The following is a 1,498-nucleotide window of genomic DNA, read 5'->3' as shown; positions in this document are numbered from 1 at the left end:
CTTCCTAGATCAGCAGTTATGAAAATTTTTGGGGGGAAGGTCTCCCTGAACTCCTTTATACTCTTAAAAATTGATATCCTAAATGGATTTTATTTATATGTGTTATATCTACTGATACTTATCATATTAGAATTTTTAAAAGTCTTTAAATATTTACTAATTCCTTTAAAAATAATGTATCTCATTAAAGAATATGACAAAATAATTATAACTTTTACAAGTGTAGTGAAAATATCATTTTATATTTTTACAAATCTCTTTAATGTCTGGCTTAACTGCGAACTGATAGATTCTCATATCTGTTTCTACATTCAATTTGTTGCTATATGATTTTTTGCTTGAAGTACATGAAGAAAATCTGGCTTCAAATAAACATGCAATTGTGAAAGAGATAAATATTTTAATAGCTTTTTCAGATAATTATAGATATTCCACAATATTACACCAAAAACTCAATAAATGGTGCTTTCTTGAAGGTTAGTTGTAATGTGGAATCTAAAACTATGTATCAGTGAACTTTCTCTAAGCATTCCAGTGACATCCATTGGTCTAACTTTCACTTTAAATGTATCTTTTATCAGTGCATGATTTTGTAACATCACTCATTGATCATTTAGAAAATACTGGCTCGTTGAGCTATGTATATCTTCCAGTTGTTAATATATAATACATTATCAAAACATCTCATTCTTTAATATCACCACCCATCTCATCAAAAAAGTCATTATTTGGGAAGCTGTCAAGCTCTTGAATGCCATTATAGGGTTTCTAAAATTCTAATTTTTGCTCAAGAACTAAAATTTTGTATTGGCAACAAATAAAATTAGTTATTTTTCTTGAAATAACATTCTCACTTTGTTCCTTTTCAAAATTATGTCAAACGCTCGAATCTGAATAACCATAGTTTGCCTGTCAAGTAAAAATGGTGTATTAGCAAGCTGGTTCAACTCTCAACTCACTGCTTTTTCTCGACACTGAACTTTGGTACACAGCAGAAGTGTTTTATATATATTTCTCATTCTATCATATGGAATATTAAAAAGATGTGTAGTCAAGAGTTGAAATTTAATAAATATTTTTTAGTGCCTCATCAACAAGTGAAACTGGTTTTGATTAACTCCAAGTGTGTGGCAGGGACAAATACTGTACATTTTAGTGCCACCACTGCCTTGATTTTTACTAAGACATCGGCAGTTTTACTATCCATTGCTTTTGCACAATCACTATAAAAGTCATAGTGAAAAGGCCAAATTAAGTCTTAGGATATGAAAATAATTTTGGTCTCATGGACTGTGATGGTTAATTGTATGTGTTAACTTGACTGGGTGGCCCACAGAGTGCCAAGATTAAACATTATTTCTGGGTTTGTCTGTGGGGGTGTTTCTGGATGAGATTGGCATTTAAATCAGTGGATTTAGTGAGATTAGCATTTCAATGAGAGGACAGTATCCCACCAGATGGGCATGGCGGCCATGCCTGTAGCCCCAGCTACTCTGGA

General features: G+C 32.0%; 1 protein-coding gene across 1 annotated transcript in view; it reads right to left on the bottom strand.

Moving 5' to 3' along the window:
• RASA1 (RAS p21 protein activator (GTPase activating protein) 1) overlaps positions 1 to 1,498 on the bottom strand; it is a 160,213-nt gene that overhangs the window by 89,462 nt on the left and 69,253 nt on the right. The gene's annotated exons all lie outside the window — the stretch shown is intronic.

This window comes from Propithecus coquereli, unplaced genomic scaffold (assembly GCF_000956105.1).
Source record: "Propithecus coquereli isolate 6110/MARCELLA unplaced genomic scaffold, Pcoq_1.0 Scaffold22, whole genome shotgun sequence".
Lineage (NCBI taxonomy): Eukaryota > Metazoa > Chordata > Mammalia > Primates > Indriidae > Propithecus > Propithecus coquereli.
The sequence above is the reverse complement of the archived record's forward strand: the minus strand, read 5'-3'. Positions and strand labels throughout refer to the sequence as shown.